At 52.2% G+C, this 21,211-nt stretch overlaps 1 protein-coding gene across 3 annotated transcripts in view; it reads left to right on the top strand.

Annotated features, from left to right (window-relative positions):
- Positions 1-21,211, top strand: part of Gli2 (GLI family zinc finger 2) — a 232,933-nt gene that overhangs the window by 61,492 nt on the left and 150,230 nt on the right. Inside the window, exon 1 of one of the 3 annotated variants that reach the window (XM_010632273.1) lies at positions 12,581-12,636. The exons of the other annotated variants lie outside the window; for them this stretch is intronic. The gene's annotated coding sequence lies outside the window, so the exon portion shown is untranslated. Of the gene's footprint in view, positions 1-12,580; positions 12,637-21,211 lie in introns of those variants that run through there. 3 annotated transcript variants of the gene reach the window in all.

Below are 21,211 nucleotides of genomic sequence, written 5' to 3'. Positions count from 1 at the left end.
GGGGGTTTGTTTTTTTTTTTTTTTTTTTTTTTTGTATTCAGATTGAACTCAAGCCCTCCACAATAAACTACAGTGAAATCTCAGTTCGCAAACTTAATTTGTTGTACGATTTTGGAAAAGATGGCCACATTTGTGTTTGTGTGGGAAAGAGGGCCACGGTCATGGTTTGTCACTTGATGCAGGGTTTGCAAACAAAAATGAAATTTTGCCAAATGTTTCTGTTCGCGACCTAAATTGTTTGCAAACAAAACTTTTCGTGAACCGAGTTACCACTGGGTATCCCCAGCACCCTTTTTATTTTTTCTTTTGAGACAGGGTCTTACCAAGCCCCAGGCTGAGCTTGAATTGGTTATCCTCCTGCCTCAGCCTTCCAGAATGTTGGGGTTACAGGCAAGGCACCATCACACCCACCTGTGTGTGTGTTTTTAATAGGCTTCCCAGGTACTGGGTACCGTTGGCGGGAGACACGGACTAGATCTCTTAGAGTGGTAAGAGAGTCTACAGGTAGATGGATCACTTCCTGGCTGGGCTGGGACCAGGCCAGTTTACCCAAGTCAGTCGCTGAGTGATGTGCCACAGTGCTGCCATACTCCAGGGGCTCCTGCTCAGCTGTCAACCCTTGCATCTTGTTCACGACCCCCTTGGCTTTCTAGAAAGCTTCTTTGAGGCTTAGCTTGGCTCTGTGACCAGGCATTCATGTGTGTATCAGAGTGCTTTGCAAGTCCAGAATAAATATTAAAATGACCCACGCCGTTTGCAGTTTTGCTCAATGGCCCAAGGCTGGAAAATCCCCCGCCTCATCCACCTTTCCGTACCTACAGATCTGTCCAGTACCTATCGTTGATACATGCCTCAAAGTCTTTGGCCCTTTATCTGTTTCTGTGCCCTCCACTTGCCTTCCAGGATGCCCACAAGGGCCGGGCATTGTTAGTCATCACCACTCAGCACAGCAGACCTCCCACCTCACCTGAGTGAGCCTGATGCTGTCATGCCAGGGATATGGCCAGAGGGCAGGTATGGGCAGCCTGCCAGCCTGAGATCCCTTAGCTGTGCAGGTCACTTAGGGTGGCCCTGCTCCTCGTCCCCCAGCTGCCAGCCTCTGTGCACAGCAGGGTACTTGCTGAGTGGGCCAGCCTCACTGCTAATCTGAGTCTCTCTGCCAGGGCCACACACTTATGCCTGGGGCCTGGGGATGTACTGAGGTGTGACTAAGTGAGCAATTATTCTTATTTAAGTGATTTCTGGGTTGCTGTTGATACTGCTTCAAAGCTTGTTTTATAACCCAGCCATTTCCCATCAGACGTAGTCCAGAGAGTGGAGTTCAGTTCTCTGTGACAGCCTGGTTCACCCAGGAAGTAGGGTGTAGTGGGCCACCCAGTTCTACTGGGGGGTTCCAGATATATTGGAGTATGGGGGTGCCTGGTGTGGGTGAAGGAGTGATGTTGGAGGATTTCTCTGGTTTTGAGAAGAGCCCCAGTGTCAGGAAGAGCCTGGATCGGGGTCATTAGGTCTGGGCCTGAAACCATGGATAGTTCCAAATCCTATAAAATTATATTTTGTCCTGTACATGCATACATACCTATGTGAAGTTTAATTTATAAATCAGGCACAGTAAGAGATTAAGAGCAATGAGTAATAATAAAATAGAGAAATGATAACACTGTCATGTAATAGAAGTTCTGTGAATGTTGTATCTTTCTTGTTCTTTGAAAATACCTTCTACAGTCACCTTTTTACTTAGGGGAAGCAGTGTGACTTCTCTTCGGCATATCCAAATTGTAAGATCAACTCTTGGGCTTTGGGGTCATGCTTAAGTAAAATAAGGATTTCTTGAACATAAAGAGCTTCAGCGCTGTGAGGACCCACATGATCATCCACATGACTGCAAAGTGGCTAACAGGAGGGTAACATATAGTACAGATATACGGGGTTGATTTACATCCTGGATGGGACTGAGTGGTACAGTATGGCATAAGAGGAGGGTTTTTTTTTTTTTCTTCCTATTGCTCAGAATGGGAGATTAGAAATCTATGATTGTTTGTTTCTGGAATTTTCTGTGTAATGTTTTCAGACCTTGGCTAACCACTAGTAACTGAAACTAGTTACTAAAGTGAAATGACAGATAAGGGTGGCGATGGAATGGTGACAAGTTCTGGCTGCTGTGAGACTATGGGGGACAAGGTTTGCAGGGTGGGTGCCAGAGTGCCTGGCATGGATGTGCCAGTGTTGACATGACAGATATCTGCGCATTCTTCTCGCACATCCTGGCCTCAAGCCTGCTGCTGTGCTCTTTTTTTGTGTGTATGGTACCGGGGATCAAACTCTTGACCTTGCGTTTGTGAGGCATGCGCAGTGCCACTAAGCCAAATCCCTGGCCTCTGCTGCTGTGCTCTCAATGTTGCTCTAAACAGTGGACATCCAACGTCACTACGCCTGGCCCAGCCCCTGTCTGCACGCTGCGAGACCCCTGACCCCTGCCTGGCTGCTTCCTTGGTTGTAGAGGCTGGCACTTGTCTTTGCTGGTGACTTTGGAATCTGTTTTCTGTCTGGTGGCCGTGAGGCGTGAGCTCTGCCTGCCTGGAATAAACACCTCAGAGGACAGTGCTGGGGTCCCCATTCCTGTTTGGTCTTTGGGCCTTGGTCATACCTGGCAGACACTGTCTTTTCTCATTTTGAGGACATTTCCAACGAGCAGAACTAGACAAAGCTTCAAATCACTCAAATCCATTCATTTCTCAGGTGTAGAAACTGAGATCCGGGGACACGAAGGGAAGGTGGTCACCTGGTGACAGCATCAGGCCCGGAAACCAAATCCCCTACAACTTCCCATCTGGTGTGACACAGCCTGTCCCCCATCCTCAGCCCCCTCCCAGACCCCAACTTCCCAAATTGACGGTGTTTATGTCAAAAAGATTTTTTTCTGACATTTGGGTCTGTCAAAACTAATTTCAGCATTTCTAAAGCTTGGTAAAAATATAGCCTCATTACTTTGATGTCAGTGCATAGTTTACTATTAGTATATTCTGGGGTTTATCATTTTAGTCATGTTTAACACGGCTGCACTAGGCATGCACTATTAAATCTGGCTTATTTTACATTCCTGTCCGGAATTATTTATTTGGAACAATTTCCACCCTATCAAAAGACACAGCTAATGCTGTGTTTTAATGTGTTATTTACACACAAAATAACCTATTTACAACTCAGTATGTGCCGGAGGGAGAATGGATGGGCCCCAGTTCCCTGCGTTCTGTTATATCGGGGTTTAACAATCTGGATTGTTAATAGAACCATTTATCATCGGTGGCAAGCTGCTCTCTAATAGTTTTGTGTTGTAGGTGACACTTGAGACGAGGTGACCAGTCCTGCCCTGGGTCTCCCCTGGGGAAGCAGCTTGGCAGGGCTTTCCCTGGGAGAAGGAGCGAACAGGGGGATGGTGCTTGGAAAGGGACTAGCGGAGAGAGGCTCCTTGGGAGGGTGTGGTGCTTGGGGCCACCAGTCGACCCTTCCAGCTCCAGGATGGGCTGTGGGGCCTGGAGGATGGGGTGTCCTAACTGCCCCTGAGTGAGGCTCAGATGTTCCAGGCAGGGCAAGGCCATTGGGCAGCACAGGCTGGATGCTGGGTGCTCCTCAGAAATCTCCTGTTCGAACGGATGCTGAGGGTAAGGAGTCCATCTTCGGCTCTGTGTCCGTGGAATAAGGGGCAGTAGGTAGGGAGAGGCAGTAGAAGAACAGAGCCATGGTCCCCATTCTCAAGAGTTTATGGTGTCTGCATAGACACACCAGACCCTTTAGTCACCATGTGATGTGACCACTGCCTGTGGTGTGGTCCAGAAGCATAACAGAGAAGACTGCGACCCGAGCAGGGGCCTGGTGAAGGCACTGTTTACAGCCCTGGGCCCTTCATGCCCAACCTGGGTCAGCAGGAGGCTACGGCACCTTCAGATCAGCGGCTGGGCAGGGTCCCCACAGCAGCTGTACGAAGCTCTGCAGGGGCTGGGCGCGGGCCCCCGGGGGAGAAGCCTGCACCTGGGTCGCCAGCGTGGTCTGATGCTTGCAGCTCAGGCCTACACAGATGAGGTCTGAGCCGTTGCTCTGCTCCTTTCCACCTGTAGGTGTCTTTTGCTGACTGGAACTCCAGTGGCCTCGTGTCAGACACAGACAAAATAGTACCATTGGAGGGTCAGGGTTCCCAATACCAAAAGCAATGAGCTCCAATATTACCTGACATACAGCAGGCTGTCTCTCACTGGTAATTGCTGCTGTCAATGTGCCTCTTCTTGTGAATCCTACGATTACTAATTCAAGAACTGTTTTCTGATAGTGGCACCTGTGTTTCCAATAAGTGCTTTAGAGCGTGAATGAAGGAGCTGAGTCTTCATAGGGACTAGCAGTTTACCCCTCACATACAAGAGGAATGGTGCTCAAGCTCGAGCATGGGCCAAGGTCCTGGGGTCTAAGGGTGGCACAGGGTGGCTAAGACAGCAGTCCTGAATGGGCAGTGCAGGCAAATGAGGTTGGTTCTGCCAGTTCCTTGATTGGCAAGGGGCTCCCTTTACTCCCTGGCCCTGGTACAAGCTCACAGCTGAGGCTATGTCTGGGGGCTCCTCTAGGATATGTCCTCCAGCTGTTCACTGCCAGCCAGGCCCTGTGTTTGCAAGGCTCATTTGGATCCCTGTCCCCCTGCCAGCATCTGGTGGTGGCTACGTGGCGTTCAGTCCTCCTCATCCTGGGTGGGCAAGGTGGGAGGGGCTGGAGTGGCTTGGTCCTGAGCGGCAGCCCTTGCTCTTGCCCTGTATATTTTGCAGCCCTGATGACAGAGGGCGAGGGCACCCTGATGACAGCACCAGTGCATCTGTGGGGTATTGGGCCATCTGCAGCCCTGGCACGAAGTGTCAGTCCGCTGGGCCAAGGAGGGCCCCTCTGTCATCTGACTTTGCTTCCTGCTTTCAGCAGTGATATCTGAGAGGTTTGGGTCTGGTGTGGCCCTGGTTTTGAATCTTGTCCGATCCTGTGGCCCTAGAAGCGGAAGTGTGTCCAAGAGAAGGCTGGCAGGTGCAAAGCTGGTGTCACCTCGCAGTGTGCTGCTGGCCAGGGCAGGGAGCAGTCCCCTGAGGCCTAGCATCTTTTCCCACCCCGGGGCTCTCCCTGAGGTCCTGGATCTCAGCAGCCCACAGACACTGGAGAACCTGGCTTCGGAGCTGACTCAGCGGGAGAGGGCCAGAGAGGGCTGAAAAAGTGTCCAAGACACAAGATGCGTGAGCTGCTGAGGCTACTTGCAGGCGGGACCTTTGTCCTGTTGTTGCTGGTTGCCTGGGCTGCCGTTCTGGTCATGTCCCCACGTGCCATGTTAGTGACAGGAAAACAGCAGGTATCACGTGGAGGATAGACTGGGATGTGCTGACACCCCAGTGAGGGGGCTGCCTTTGCCCATCTGTGGGATGGTGACCAGTCTTGCCTCAGCTGGCTGTGTGCAGGGTGGGGTTCAGGCATGTGGGCAGTGGAGCATCTTGCTGGATGCCAGACCGCTGGTTAGTGACTAGAGCACTGTGGAGCTTTCCAGTTGGCCACAGCTCAGCGGCACCCACTCCCTGTGCTCCCGGCTTTCCCAGCTTTGGGATGGTGGTGGGAGGGGGAACCAGGCAATTCCACCGCTAGATGACTCCCAAAGATGATGGAGAATGAAAACTTACTTACATACGCGTGTGTACAGAGACACCATTTATACTAGCCCAAAGCGGAAATAATCCAATTACCCTTCAGCTCACGAATGTGTAACCCAAATACATATACCTACACAGTAGAATATTGCTTGACCATAAAAAGGGGCAAACTACTAAGAGGTGCTACTCACAGACGAACTGTGAAAACACCATGCTCGTTAAAGAAGACAGCCTAAAAGGGCAAATATTGTCTGAGTTTGTGACATAAACTGCCTTGAATAGAAAAGGAAAGTAGAGGAGTAGATCCCAGTGTCTGGGAGTTGTAGGAAATGGGGAGTTTCTCTTTGGGGTGATGGGAATGTTCTGTAAATAGATAGTGCTGATGGCTGCATAACCCTGTGAATATACTAAAACCCACTGAATTGTAGACTCTAAAATAGTAAATTTTACGGTATGTGAATTATAGCTCAGTTTTAAAACAGAAAGGAGGGGGAAAGGAAGAAAGGGTGGAAAGAAGGGAGAGAGGAAGGAAGTGGGGGAGAAGGCTGCTGTTCTCACCCGCTGCACATCTGGGCCTGGCCCTCAACCCCCTGGGGTCCCCAGGCTGCATGAATATCCCTGCCTCAGGAAGGACGGGCCTCTGTCCAGGCAGAAAGCAGCCTTCCTGGTCCATTCTATAGGCTCTGCAGGCTCTAAAAATAACTGAAGTGGAAGGCGGGTGTTTAATGACAAAGTAAATAATTACATTCAGGGTGCAAGTTCGGAGGGGAGCTGAGTAAATCACTTTAGCTAGAGCATAGCCCCCGGCCAACTTGTCCTTTATCACCAGCTTCCGTCTTCTCCTGCATCGGGAGAATTGATCTCGGATACTGGGGGCTTGGCAGCTGCTGAGCCGGCAGGGCTGAGGGTGGGTGAGCCCCGGAGCCTGGTGATGCTATGCTGGGAAGGGCCAGAACTCAGGGCTGGCCTTGGTCACCTTGTTGCGCACAGCCGGTCAGGCCCCGTGGCACAGGAGCAGGTCTGATTCTGAATGGGATAGGCCTCGGGGCACCTGGTCTGCAGAGGTCCAGAGGCCAACAGTCTTTTCAAGGCTACACAGTGAGTGCCTGGTGGGTCTTGGAACAGAGGACGTGTGAGTCCCTGCCGTGGCTGCCTCCCGAGATGGCAGGTGTTGGAGGCTCCCTGGTGTCGTTAGCCATGGGGAGCCAGGCTCATCTGCAGCTTCGGGCCGGTGCCAGGCAGACCGAAGCTCCCAGGAAGTGGCAGCAGCAGACAGTGTGGCTCCAGGAGCAAGGCTGTAGCCTGTGGTGTACCCCTTACTCTCCCCTGCCATAGTCCCAGTCAGTCCCTTCCTGTCATCATCCCTGCAGCCTGTGGCCTCACCCTGTCCCCAGCCCTGGACAGTGGGTGGGCAGCACTTCCTGACTGCCCTCATCGGGATACTCAGGATGCATGACAACACAGGAAGATGGCCGGACCTGGACAGAAAGGGAGCTCTTCTCTGTGGAAACTGAGTCAGGATGTTTGGCTGTTGGTGACAGAAACTCACTCAGACTCTGAACTACAGGAGTTCTTGGCTGCCATAGATGGGAAGCCTGGGGCGAGACTTGCTGAAAGACAAGCTGAGCCCCTGCAATGGTGTCTGGGGACCCTGTCTTCCTCTCTGCTCTGGGCTGGCACCCAGGCAGCGCCTCCTCACCAGGCAGACATGAGCTGTTGCCGGTAATATCACCTGGCCCTCGTGGGCTCGGGAAGAGGTCTCATTCTAGGTGGCTCTGGCAAAGGGCCCGTCTTCTCAGCTGCTGGGCTGTCCCCTGACACTGTGAGTCCAGAACTATGAGCAGGCCACACAGTGTTCCTCAGGGTTCCGGGCATGACCACGCAGTGTTAGAGGCCGGTGTGAATGTTCGAGGCCAGGTGCACTTCGGGAAGTCAGAGGCACAGGCGTGTGTCCTCCTCCGGGTTAGGAAGTGTTTTTCCACCTCTCCAAGCAGCACATCTGAGAAGCAGAGGCTCCAAGTTGTTCAGGTCTCTGCACCGCTGGCTGCCCAAGGGAGCCCCACCTGCAAGTCTCCCCTCTGCTCCTACCTGTGGGGCATGAACTAGGAAGGAAGGTGCAAGAGCTGTGGGACAGCTGGCCATGCTGTGCCTCTGTTGGAGGGAGAGGACACTGAGCCAGAGTGGGAAGCTCAGTCCTCTGATCGTCCCTGGGGGATGCCTGTGAGAGGTTCCTGCAGAATGCCCAGTGTGTTCCAGAGCATCGGGCCCCACCCGCATGGAGGATGTGTCTCGGCAGAGCTGTGGGTGGTCACACATGTGTTCTGTACATGTGTCCCCGAGGAGGGATCAGCGGGCTGGGAACTGAAAATGCAAAACCAAACCCCAAACCCGGAGCCAGTGTTTCCTTGCAGTGCAGTTCTAGGAGTTTTGCTGCTCTGGGGTTGGGAGGAAGGCAAGAGCAGCCTTTGAAAGGGCTTCCCAGAGGTGGAGGGGGACTGGACACCACGTGGACACACGGTCCATGTGCAAGGCTGCCATGTGCCCTTGAGCATAACATTCCAGAAACGCCGCAGTTACATATAGCAGGGCAGCCCCGTCCCCTCAGTGGGGCTGTCTTGGCAGGAGGCACCAAGCCTTGTGGTCAGACTGCACTTGACAACTGGGTAGCTACTGGAAAAATGGTGCCCTCACCACCGGTCTGCGGGACCTTCTTCTTGACAGTGAAGAGCTGACACACACACCTGACCTGAGCCTTCGTTCTCAGGTCATCTCCCGCCCGGGACCACTCCGCTGTCTCCCCCTCACCTCTTGCCTGTCTTGTGTGCAGTTTCAGCTCCCCCCAGGCACTGGGCTGGTGACAGCCTCTGGGCTGTGTTGTCCTGAGAAGACCCCCGTCTGTTCTGGGAAATTTGGGCCCTGATTTAGGGAAGATGCACATTTTTTTTCTTCTTTGAATTTTACCCTTTGAAAAGCAGACCCTCTAACACTTGAACAGTGAACCAAGGGTGTTGATAACTGGAAGTGGGTGAATATACTTAAGGGATGAGGACCCCGAGATTTGGGATCCGTGTGGGAACTGATAACATCTGCTACACAGAAATCAAAGTGGTCAGTACTGATGGGCCCAGCTTTGTAGGGCTTTAGGAACCCTTTTCCATGTCCTTTGCATGATTTTATTACTTAAGATGACTTCAAATGGCTTTGGGATATGGCTGAGACACAATGGTTGCTTCCTGGGAAGAGACAAACACCTGGCTGTTGTCAAATGTCGGTGCCTGGTTGGAAAGGAGTTTATCAGGCTGCGATGAGAGCAGGGTTTCGTGGGGTAGAGGACAGGGCAGGAGGATAGGAGGACAGGGGTTGGAAATGGCTGAGGGTCCTGAAGATGCTCTCGGCACGTTCTAGGAGACACAGGTCTGTTTCCTGCCTTGCTCTGGGTGCTGGAAGAGCCCCAGACAGGGGGACAGCAGTGGTTCTCCTACCTGGGCCTTTTAGAATGGATGAGACCCCAGGCCCCAGGCCACGGGCACAAACCTGATTTATAACCAGTCACCGAAAATATATACAGCGAAATGAACATCTCTGCCACTGAGCCGGCCCCGGAGGCCATTGTAAAGATAAGTAACGGCAGTTTTCAGGCCACTTAAACCCTTACCTTTGGGGTATAAAGGGGTCCCTGCAGACAGTAAGTCTTTATCAAGAAATGTTTACTCATAAATGGACACAGTGAAGCTGGGGAGAGAAAGCACCTCAGCCTTTTATGGCGCTGCAGCCTGCCTGAAGCAGGGCCACAAATCACCTGCCAGCCGCCGACCGACCCTGTCCAGAAGTTGAAGATGGGAGTGAGAGTTAAGTCTGACTTGCTGCTCTCCAGACCGCATCATCTGCCCCACCTGCTCCTTTCCTGCCTCCTTCTCCGTGATGGAGGGACTATGCTGTCAGTGTCTCCATCAGCCGTGGGCTGTCCGGATTGAGTCTGTGGCTCACAAGGCCCAGTCCACCTTTCTCCCAGGTGCCTCCACTGCCTTTCTGCCTGGGAGGGCTTCCCACTCACCTCCCCTCACATCAGTGACTGTGCAGTCAGTGGCGCAGAGCTGGCGTGAGTGACACGGGGTGGGGTATCCCATCTGTGGGGCTGTGAAGTTTCCCAAAGGCATGGATTCTGTGCTTGGTGTTGAACCAAAGTTCATCTAAGCCAGTGAGGTTGACAGTGGAGGGGAGGGTGGGTGTGAGACGGGGCAGCGAGGATAAGCTGGGTCCATGAGGACGCCAGAGGTCAGGACCAGCTCCCCGGGCTTCCAGCTTCCTGACGGATGAGTGGATGCTCACAGGAGCTGTGGGAGAAGCCCAACCGTGCTCCCTTCTGGCCCAGGAGCCCCTTCAGCCTCCATGCCCTCAGCTTCATGTGCCCTGGACCAGGTGCCATCACCCACCCAAGGGAACAGCACCATCAGCCACTTACAAATATGCGATAAATGTAAGAGACCTGTTCCATACACAGCCTGAGATCCAGAGGCCATGGCCACAGGGCTGGATATCCCAGGGACCCCAGTGGAGTTACTTTCCTGTGGCCTGGCTGCCCAGAGAGGTCTCCCAAACTATCGTAACCAAGCAGGATTTGATAGGATTTGGGGTTCAAAGCCTGTGTTCCTCTCTCTCTGCTCTTCTGGCATTCATTGTTAGCTCTTGTGGCCCTTGGCCCCTGTGGCCCCATGCCTACACACAGCCCTGCTTGAGGCCTTTTGCAGAGGTGGTGGGAGGAGCCAGGAAACTCTAAAGTGCCCATGGTGTGGCAGCACCTCTTCCAAGCTTAGGGGTGTGTGCAGGGGGCAGCACAGCCCAGTGTGAGTCTGGTACCAGGATGGCCAACACATGTTGTCATGGTTTGTGTTCTCCATCCAAGAAGGCTAGCATTGTGTCTCCATAAGCAACCTCAGGAAGAAGTTAGATGTTGTCAGTGGCCTGTAGTAGTGACCACTGATGCGTGCTGGCCTTTTCAACTGGCTGGGGACGTCTGGGGCCTGGGCTGCTGCACTTTGTGCAGACAGAGCTGTGGGCCAGATGGGCCTGAGCCAGACCAGGCTCCAGCACTGGCAGTGTCCATATAGTGAGGGGTGGGGTAGAGGCTGGGCACTGCAAGAGGAAGCTCCAGGCCTCTCGCTACAGGACCAGCAGGGTTTGGCAGTATCTTGAGCCTTTCTCTCCCTACTCCCTCCCACACTCCCAGTCCAGACACTGAACACTGGGAGCCTTCTGAATTTGTCAAGCCCCATCAGATGGTCTCCTCAGGGACCCTCCAAGTGTATCCCCCAGTCCCTCTACTTTTTCAAATCCCAAGACTCTTTCCAGGCCAAATCCAATTCATCAATTCTGTTTAATTCAAAAAGTATTTGGATGTTTATGGAAGGCCTACTGGTTAGCATACTGCCAAGGCCACCCGGCTGTTCAGTGGTTTAGCCAGGATTTGAACTTGAGTCTGCCTGGGCCCTACATGGGTGCCTCTTCCTTATAGCACAGCTGCCCTCTCCCCTTCTGCTGATGACCTGTTTACCCGAAGTGGCCGTGAGCCTCTGCCTTCTATAACTTACACCTACTTCCTGTCTGTGTCCTGGCAAAGTGTGCCATTCCGTTAAAATTGCCTCCAAGTCAAGGATCCAGGACACTGAATAGCCCAAGGGGTTCTTCTGACATGCTACTTAGTACAAAGCCTTTGAGGCCTAGGTTTGGGCCTGGAAGCTTTTTAACTCTTGCTACATTCCTGGCTGCAGTTGGTAGAGTTGTATTCTTTTTTTTTTTTTTTGTATTGGGGATTGAACTGTCCTCTCGCTTGCAAGGCAGGCGGCAGAACCACTGAGCTAAATTCCCAGCCCAGAGTTGTATATTCTTGTTGATTGTTTCTTTTCCCTTATCCTCCCTTCCCCTTCTCCATGCCTTTGTCTTCTCCTTTCCTTCCCCTCCCTTTCCCTTCCACACTAGAGAGCAAATCTAGGACCTCTTATACACTAGGCAACTGGTCTACCACTGTTTCAACTTTCCATCTGCCTTGTATTTCTCTCCCTTTGCTATTCTTTTGTCAGTAGCTGGGACAGAGAATTGGATGACATGAGCTGTATTCTTGAGGGACTTGGCAATAGGTACTCACCAGTTATTGTGCGGATCCCTGTGCTATTGCGCACACTCCCATCATCTAAGAGGAAATTCACTAGCCAGAAATAGGGATTGATAACCCCATGGAGAGCATCTCACTTTGGCAAGGACTTCCAAAAAATATCATTTCCAGGTACTTCTTGTTCCTGCGGGAAGAGAGGCCGGGAAAACCTTCCTGGAGCAGGTGTGCCTCGGTTAGGTCTTGAAGGGTGAATAGGGGTTCACCAGACTAAAAAGTAGGGCATAGAGAATAGCACATGAACTTAGGCTGAGGGTTGGGTAGTAGCTGAGACTGAATCTGGTGACTCCTGGCCATTTTGCCGGGGGAAACTCTCTGTAGTGGCATCACCAGAAGCACCCTATCCTAGAAAGACTGGGGTTGATACAGGCAGGTGAAAGAAAAGTTCAAGCTGGTCCCCTTTGCCCTCTACTTGGTTTTCTCATGGTTGAGTCTGGTTTGTTCTGGCTCTCATAGAATCTGGACAGTGGGGCCACCCAAGGTCCCCTCACCTCCCAGGCTGTGCTCACATCTAATCTAAACTCTCAGCTGTTGCCCTCATATTTGCTACCTCCACTTCCCCCTGGCGGGGGGCCCCTGCTGAAGGGCCCTGCACTTTGATCCTGGCTGGATGCCAGAGGAGTTCCCGAGAGGCTGAGAGGGTTAAAGCACCAAGCCTGCTGGTAAGCATTAGTCCCCACCCACTCTGGGCTGGAACCTCAGAAGCTGAGGCTTGCTAGAGGCAGAAAAGAGTGGCAGAGTCTGAGTGAGCCTCCCTGGGCTCTCCCTGGTGGGCCCCTGGCCCAGGACCCTGTCTCAGCACCCCAGGTAGGTTGGTTGTGGTGGAGGGGTATTGGGGCACCCTCCAGAGACTTTCCCCCGACTGGTGGATGTATATCCGTGGCGCATCGTGTGTTGTGTGTTTCTTTTCTTTGTGAGAGTGCTGTGCAGTGGCCAAAACTTCAGGGCAGAGGCAAAGATTATGGACGCTGAAGAGAGGAAGATTTCTTTTCAAGAGGGAGGGGACTGAGTTTTCCTCAACCAATAGTCATGTATGGGCAGGGATGGCCCCACTGCAGCTCAGGGGCTCCAAGGAGATGCCCCATCCTTACCTGGGTGTGCGGTCCTCCATGGCCAAGGAGCAATTTGCTGAGGTGGCTTAAATGCATGTCTGCTCAATCTGCTTGTGACCAAGAGGTGTGCCAGAGAGGTTGCCATGTGCAAACTCGGTAGCTAGTGTGTAGCCTCTTCATGGTTTCCGATGCTTCGCCAGGACAGAGGTACCCCTCCCCCAGGAAACGTGAGAAGTGTCTTCAGATCACCGAGCCTGGGGTGATCTGCTCCTGCCTATTTTGGAGGTGGCCGGCCAAGCTTTGGCCACCATCATGTGACAGGGACAGTTTCCTTGGGGTTATCTGTGTTATGTTGTGAAGGTGCAGACATGCCAGGGTAGGTTACTTGTCCTCTGACCTTCACGGGTAGAAAAAGTATGGTATGTGATGTTTTCCTGTTTTGACTGGTTGTTGGGAAAGAAATGTCCAAATTAGGGATGGCCTTGCTTGTGGCTTAGCCGAGGGCAATGATGAGGGAACTTCCACTATGGAGGGAGCCAGCAGACAGTAGGGACGTTTTTGGGTGATGGGGAAGAATCTCAGCTTTGAGGAAGGGGCCTGATTTCATGCTGGCTGATCCTGTCAGCTTCAGATGGACCTGTACGTCAGTGTCTTGCGTTAGACCCTAGGGCCACCCTCAGTGAGGAGGGGTGAGAGGAGGAAAAGGAGAGGAGGAGGGGACGCTTAGGGGGACACCTGGCCCTTTACCCCTGCCTTACCCTTCCCCCTTTCTGAGAAATGCAAGACAGGTGCCTGTGCATGGAGAGCTGTTTGGAGACCATGTAGAAAGACTTTTTCTCTATTTCATCCCAACCAGCCCAATACAACACGAGCCCCGGGAGGCAGGGAAAGTTGAATCTCTTCACTGTGTCCAGGGCCACCCGGCTGGGGGACAGTGGGGTTAGAGTCAGCTGGCCCTTCACCTGGGCTGGGCTGTCATTTGGGGCACCCAGGAGCTCTCCCATCAGTTCTGATTCCACAGGCGGGGGGTGAGTGGTACGGGGAAGCAGGCTGCTGGTTGACCGGCCTGTGCTGTGTCCCATGCTTCTGACTTCCGGACAAGTCTTCAATGGCCAAGACCCGGGCAGTGACAGCTGGATAGGACCTGAAGCCAGCAGCTTGGCTGCTGTGGGGCGGGGGGTGCACAGTGTCCTGTCTGCAGAGCACCTTAGATGCAAGGATGACTCAGGGGGAGGGGGTGAGCTGCTCTCTGCAAAGCTCTTGGAACAGCACCTGGCAGGCAGCAGACCCTCTGCTGTGCTGGAGGGTCCTAGCAGCCTTGCACACAGCAGTCCCTGGGCACTGTGCAGTGGTGTAGTGCTCTGCCCTAGGGTGCCCTGCACACTCTAAAAGGGTGTGGGCTGCGGCTTCAAGCACCGGGACAAATTGGTCTTTTCTGGAGCATGTTAAGAAGTAGCCTGGGTGACCCTGGGGCTGTGGAACTTTTGTGTACCCCAACTCCTGATCCTCAGGAGGTGGTCTTGCAACAGGTGCCACACCGAACACTGGCAGAAATGGTGTCACTGCCTGCCTGCCCCTTGCAGTGGCTGAAGCTCATAAGGGCAGCAGATAGAAATGCTCTGCAGATTACCTATTAACTCTTCTGTCTGATTATTTAAACAATTAAAAATTTGATGAATACAGAACAGCCCAGGACACAACATCACAGCCCCCTCCTTCTGCTTCCCAGGGATGAATGCTTTGCACATGCTTGTAGACAGTATTCCCAGTTCTTTCTTCCTTTGTGGTGCTTTCCTTTTCCATCGATAGATTCAATTAAGAAAATTAAGAACAAAAATCGAGAAAATTAATTCAAAGTTCCTGAAGAAATGATACAGATGTAACAGAAAGGGGGCCAGGGAGTTAGCTCAGTGGTTCGGTGGCCTGCCTTGGAAGCTCAAGGACCCAAATTCAATCCCCGGTACCAAAAGAAAAAAGAAAAAAACAAATGTAACAGAAAGGGCTAATTTCCTGTCTGATTGTATGCACATGTGAATCCACCTACCTTTCCTTTTGGCATCTCCAGCTTCCCCTCCCTTTCCCAGGGGCACAGGCTGGTCTAGGAGTGGCAGGCAAGGGGGGCACCGAGGAAGCCACCTGCACAGGTACGCAGAGTGGAGGGCAGGCTGCGGGCCTCCTGGGAGGAGGCAATATTTGACATGCATCGGGGTGGCATGCTGTCTTTGGTATGCTGTTTGGTCTCTGGACTTAATGAGTTCTGCTGGGACGCTCTGCTATAGCTAAAGATCATTTACCTGAATTGCTTTTTAATTTCTGCTGTGGGAAGCTGCCCCTGGTGAGGTATAATTACATTATAACTTATAGCAATCTCATCTATAAATTTAGCTGTGCTGGGGGGGCTGGACTGTGTGAGGGTCAGTAGAGGACCCCCCCCCATCATTCCATTCATGGCAGGGGTAGGGCAGACAGGAAGGGACACTTCTTGCTCAATGGTTGCTGAAGTCTACCTTAACTCCACAGAGCCTTTGGTCTGGAGCTACCCACGGAAAGGAAGAACTCAAAGTATAAGATCCTTCTGATCACCACTTACAGCAGTTTTGCTGCTGGACTTGTGAGCACCTGGAAGCCAGTGGCCCAGAGACATCTGTGTCATGCCTGGCATTGGAAAACAGGGTGTGGAGTGCTCAGTATGGGCTGTGGGAGGCAGACAGGCCTCACAGAGTTCCAGAGGGGATGGAGAGGTAGGTGGAGACATTCCTCCTTGGGGCTCATGGGGTGCCCAGGGGCCAAGGCCTGCAGGGTTCCAACAGGCAGAGAGAGTAGCAGTGCCAACCATGCAGGCGAGGTGGGCAGCTCTCCCTCCTGTCCCCACGGAAGGATTTATGTGCATGGTAGCCTTTAGCTTTCCATTCTGTTATATGACTTCCCCATTCCTGCAAAACCATGCACAGATCAAAATTATCTATACTTTACAAGCCCAGAAGCAGTTCACGAATCAGTGGACTTTTGTGGTGAGTTACCTTTATTTAATAAACAAGAAAAAATCTGGCCTTTCTGATCAGTTAGCTCTGGGAATCTAAATGGACTTCATAGCAACAGGTGACAGGGATGAAGCACCTGGGGAACCCAGGTCCAGAGAGGTTAAGTCATTTATCCTATGTCACACACCGGATGGGAGGAGATAAGGCAAGCAAATAAGCGGGAGCGGCGGGCTGTCACATGGGAGAGGTGACAAGGGCAACAAGAAAATAATTTGTCTTTCCCCTGAGCTCAGAGACCCAGGTGGTGAGGGCGGCACCCCCATGCCAATCGTTACCGTCATGAGTTTGCCCCTGGCAGTCAGTGGCTGTGTGGAGTGGTACCTGGGCCATTTCCTGTTTCCCCAAGAAGGTTGTGCATCCCTTACTTCCCCCAGGTTCTGTTGTTGCCTCTCCAGGAAGCTAGCGGTCCTCAGGCCACCCTCCCCTCGCTGGGTCTTATGTCCGTGGGTTCTGGGCACAGGGATGGCCACGTTGCCCCTCAGAGTGACCTTCGAGCTCCCCCCTCTAGTTAGTGTCCCTGCCATTGCTGTGAAAGCCCTCTTGTGCACTGTGGTCCACACTCTCTGCTCTCAGCCTGTTCCAAGGAGGAGGGATCCAAAAGCAAAGCCTGAGTAGTGCCTGCCCTCCTCTGCAGCCACTCGCTGTCCTCATCCTGAAACAAGGCTCTTGGAGGCAGCCGAGCCTGTTCATCCTTTGCTGACCCCTCCAGGAAGCCTTCTGTGGTCACGGCCTCACCCACCTGCTGCTTCCTGCAGCCAGCAGAGCCCTACTGGGCATAGTTCTGATGACTGTTCTCCCCAACAGCTTGCTGAACCCCGCCTCCAGCCAGGGGATGTTTGGATAACCGGGCAGGGGATCACAGGGACACTGACTGTCCTTCCTGTGTCTGCTGGTTTGCACATGTCCCCGCACGCACGCACACACGAGCCTCTGCTGCTCAGAGCTCTGCACACCAGCTGCGACCCAGCAGTGTCCCAATGAGGGACAGGATGCCTAGGGTGAGAACCCCACAGGCCCTCACTGCTGGGCACGATGGGAGGCTGCCGCCTTTGTTATGACAGAGCAGGGCCTTGGGCCAAAGCCAGCCCGCTCCAGAGACAGTTCCAGAGACAGCTGCAGGGCCTGCAGCCAGCCCTAGGGGTGGGGAGCGGCGGGGCGGGAGTGCACTGGGCCACCCTGTATCTGCACACTGGGACTTTGCAGATTCAGCCTGGAGCAGAGGGAGCACAGGGAGACACACGACCACATGCCCCAGGCAGTCAAGGGCAAGGGTGAGTGGTTGGTGGGGTGGGTGGGTCACCCTAAGTCTGTGTTTGTTCCTCCTGCTCCTGCACTGTGAGCTCCCAGCTGGGAGTTCTCACCCCATCCATTGTTCAGACACAGAGGCCTCTGAAGGCACCCAGTTCCTTCCCTCCCTGGCTGGGGACTTTGGCCGGCAGGGCAGTGTGTGTCTCCACGCAGCGGCGACTCTTGAGCTGAACTCTCCAGAAAGTGGGTCCACCTCTGCTTCGAAGAGTGATTCAGGCCATCAAAGAGTTTTGTCTGTAGCACGGATATTAGCATCTAATCCCTGAAAAAGATGGAGTTCCCTGGCATGCCTGTTTTACATATTAAAGACCTGAGACCCCCAAAAGGGTAGATGCCCTGGCTGAGCAGATGGGGAAAGGATTCCGACCAGGACTGTCAGCCTCCTGGGGGACAGTTTGAGAAGCAGTCAGTTCAGTGTAAGTTGTCATCCCCAGTGGTCACTCAGAACCCAGGTCAGAGCCACAAAGGCAGCCTTCCCAGCTCCGTCTTCCTCTGTGCTCCCCTCCCGTGCTGGTGTATTCCTCCCCATGCAGCTGTGTCTCCCAGCATTCAGCCACACACAACTACTATAGCTTCCAAGGCAGGTAGGGCTCTACCATCTTGCTCTCCCTGTGATAACTCCTAATGAGTCCATGTGGGACCCCTGTGCCCCCCGGATCCTGCAGTGCCTGCCACTGTCCATGCCAGCAATTTGTTGACTGCATCAGTGACAGATGAGGGCTTCAAGGACCTGAGGCCTCCTGAGTCAGCTCAGATATTCAAACCCATGATCATGCTGTTTGGGCCTGTTGCTATCTCCTTTAGGACAGGAGTCACCACTGCCCCAAGCCGAGTTTTCGCCAATGCTTCCTGCTCTGTAGTAAGCCCAGTTCCTCTGAGCAGGGCCTCTGCTTCTGAGCAGGGAGGCAGTGAATAGGGGCATCCACATCTACCAGGAGGGTTGCTATTGAAACGACCCAGAAAATGTTACAACTGCTGGTGAGAAATTGCAATTCCAGACATTGCTGATGGGAACGTAAAATGGTACAACTGCTTTGGAGAACAGTGTGGTGGTTCCTCAAAAAAAAAAAAAAAAAATCATGTGGAATTAACATATGATCCAGCAGTCCCACTTCTAGGTTTATTCCTCAGAGAATCTAAAGCAAGGTCTTGAAGTGGTTTGCACACACCCTGTGCATGGCAGCATTAGTCACAGAGGCCAGAAGGCAGGAGGAACCCAAGTGTCTACTGTTGGATAAATATATAGGCAAAATGTGGTCTATACATACATCTTAAAAAGGAGGGAAATTCCGACACATGCAACATTACAGGCCAGCCTTGAGCACAGAAGGCTGAGTGTAATAAGCCAGTTCTAAAAAGATCCGTAAGGAACCATCGCACTTACATGAAGTAGCCAGAGTAATCAGAATGTTCAGAGACAAAAGGAATGGTGGTTGCCAGAGGCTGGGGAGAAGAAAGAATGAGGAGTCGGTGTTTAATGGGGTGGAGTTTCAGTTGTGGAGATGCAGTTATGGGGCCAGCTGATGTAATGTTGCACAACAGTGTGAATGCATTTAAAACCACTGGTCTTTATGTTGAAAACATGATTACAGTGGTAAATTTTATGTTTTGTATACTTTACCACATTTAAAAAATAATAATGAAATAATTTAAGAGTGTGAGGAGCCAGCTGCAAAGGCCCACAAACTTTTACAGCGTGGAGAACCCTGGGTCCCCTGATGCAGCCCCCTCTCATCTTACACATGACAAGATCCCGCTGGGCTGTAGGCCCTGGCCAGCTGGCTGTTTTGAGGGAATGTTCCTTCAGATCTGAAGTCTCCTCTCACCAGGAGAAAGTGGCCGTGAGGCCAGCCTCTTGTCAGAGTCCTTTTCTCAAGACATCCGAGACGTGTGAGCCTTCAACCTCAGACAGACACTGAGGGCAGAAATTGGAAGATAGGTTGGCTGTAGAAATTTACATTGACTTTTTTTCCTTTTCTGTGAAAAGAATTAAAATCCAGCATAAAGTTATTACAGGAGAGCTGAGGTTATTTTGGGAAGCAGCAATTAAAGTTTTATATTTTTCCTCTCCCTTTTGCCCTTGCAGCTTGCACAGGTCTTCGAAGCTATTAAACCTTCACCCAGCCCACAGCCCAGAGGAATCTGCCCTACCCATTTCTTCTCCAGTTCAGTGCCTTGGGAAAGAAAAGAAAGTTAAATTCATATTAATTACAGCCAAATCCATGCAGTAAGCACTTAGTGAATATGCTTGGGATGAGGTTTAGAGCTCGCCTCCAAACAAAATGTAAAATGAAAGGAAGAATTTATTTGGTCAGACACTATAATTTGCCATGCCATTCCATTACTCTTGTTACTATTATGGATTCTCTGCTGAGGCTGTGACTTCCAGTGCCCAAATCACCATCCACAGTGACCGTGCCTCACAGCTGCTCAGAAAGGTCTTCCTTACCCTGCTGGGCCAGGATGGTCCCACAGCCCCAGAAGGAAGTCCCTACATTGCTCTCTCTACACACACACACACACACACACACACACACACGCACACACGCACACACGCACACAGCACTGACAAACACACTCCTCATACACACTCCAGACACATGTGTGGCACACACACCTTGCGTACACACACACATTCACACACTTCCCCGTACTCATACACCATCACCAGTAACGACACATACCCACACACTTACACAGATCCCTCACACACTCAGCCATCCATATATACACACTCATCACACGCCATCTCATACATACGCCCTCATCCTTCATACACACTTCACCCATGCTCAGACGCATGCACAACCGTCTCACAGTGACACATGACACTGTACCAGGACCAGCAGAGTGCTTCACGGTGGGTTAGCAGAGAGCATCCATCTCCATAGAGGTGCCTGCTTCCCTGTGGCCCACAACTCATGACTCTGTGAGGCCCCTCGGCTCAAACGGAGTTTGGTTATTAAGCAATCAGGCCTAGGATGGTTAACAGTGGTACCACTCAGAGTGGATCTCTCAAGGAAGCTAGAAGAGTGGAGTTTGAATATACATCATAAAGAAATGATAAAACTTTAAGATGATGAATATGCTAGTAATCTGGTTGGATACATGAATCAGGACATTTCATAAATATGTCCAATTATTATGCATCAAAACCCCCCAAAAAGAGTAAAATGGTTTAAAAATGTATGATAATAGAGATCTTAGGCCTGGGGTTTAGACAGTGCTGGGGAGGGACCCGTGCCCAGACATCTACCAACTGTGTGACAACGAGCAAGTGGGCATCCTGACTCTGAATGGTGAGATCCCACAGTGTTCTGGAGGAAAACATAGAAGTGTGCAAAAGAGCTGCTGCCCAGGATGTTCTGACCAGAGGTGGTTGATATCATCACCATCACCATCCCATAATGCTGGTGTCCCACCTCATCTCTAAGAGCTGGCAGCTGGGCCTGTGGGCCAGGGCCTGCACAGGAGACTCTGGCCTTCCAGGGCATTTACAAGACAGGCTGTGTGGGCCTGAAGGTCCCGCATGCTCCCTAGAATGCTTGCCTTTGTGTACCTCCTTTCCTGGTCTTGGAGGGAAGCTCCTGAGGCTTTGGGTTACTCAGAGGCACGTGCAGGGCTGAGATCATGTGATCCTACAGTTAGGTGCTCTGCGGCATCTCTGGTCCTAGGTGTCTGAGCACACAGATGAGCATGGACTTGGCTGGCCAAGGTCAGGCAGGTGTGCATGTGTGTGCTTGCACTTGTGTGTATGTGCAAACGTTGTTTAGAAAAGGTTGCTTTGAATGGCAGAGTAAAAACTGGAAGATTTGGGGGTCAGTGTTTGCTACTGAGCAGTGGCGATCTGGCAGCGATGCTCGGTGGTCTCTCTAACCGTCCACAAGACCCTGGGTGGCCCACGTGTCTGCCTACTCTCGATCTGACTGCTGCCACCCAGGGCAGAAAGCAGCCCTGTGTGTGAGCAGTGCTGTCATGGGG

This window comes from Fukomys damarensis, unplaced genomic scaffold, assembly GCF_012274545.1.
Source record: "Fukomys damarensis isolate Sample0158 unplaced genomic scaffold, DMR_v1.0_HiC HiC_scaffold_29, whole genome shotgun sequence".
In the NCBI taxonomy this organism is placed as follows: domain Eukaryota; kingdom Metazoa; phylum Chordata; class Mammalia; order Rodentia; family Bathyergidae; genus Fukomys; species Fukomys damarensis.
Note: the sequence above shows the minus strand (reverse complement) of the source record. Positions and strands in the feature narration are given on the sequence as shown.